Consider the following 770-nt stretch of genomic DNA (forward strand, 5'->3'; position numbering starts at 1 on the left):
ATGAGCTAGGCAGTGTCTGTGAATGTTTCCACGTGCTTGAACTGTTAAATTGATAATAGTGTAAATTGTTTGAATGGTCTGTGACCCGGATCTAACTCTGGAACAGTTCTGAGGTATAGCTTGAGAGTTAGCCCAGAGGAGGGTTCATTTTGGGTGCTAGAACTGTTAAATTGTTAATAGTGTAAATTGTTTGAATGATCTGTGACCCGGATCAAACTCTGGAACATTTCTGAGGTATAGATTGAGAGTTAGCCCAGAGGAGGGTTCATTTTGAGTAGGTAGTTTGTATCTGACTGTAGGCTGTTTTGGAGGCTCAGGAAGTTTTTTGTAGTTTGGGTTGACCCATGTCTTAGTGTCTGAGGGACAGACAGAGGTGCCTTTAACTTACTATTATAGATGTGAGCATGTTATATTATGATTTTTTTTAAGAAATGATAGTGCTCTCTAACAAGAATCTTGGGAGAGAAAAGGTTCTGTGGAAAAAGAAGGAAAAGTGTCATGGTTCAAAAGTGCCAAGTGGATAGGAAGCAAAGCATGTAGCCAGTTTTCATGGTATAACAGAGATACCATCTGAGCCTCACAGACACCTGGGATAGTCAACATAAACGGCACGAGAAGAGAGATAGTACTGAAATGATGACGTTTGCATATGGTATAAAAGGGAGGGTGTTAGAAGCAAGAGCTGACAGTAATTCACAGTATTGAGTAACAAAGTGATAAAAATGTGGTCAGTTCAGTGTTAACAAATGAAAAATGATGTATGTAGGGAA

This window comes from Antrostomus carolinensis, unplaced genomic scaffold, assembly GCF_000700745.2.
Source record: "Antrostomus carolinensis isolate BGI_N321 unplaced genomic scaffold, ASM70074v2 scaffold20896, whole genome shotgun sequence".
NCBI lineage: Eukaryota > Metazoa > Chordata > Aves > Caprimulgiformes > Caprimulgidae > Antrostomus > Antrostomus carolinensis.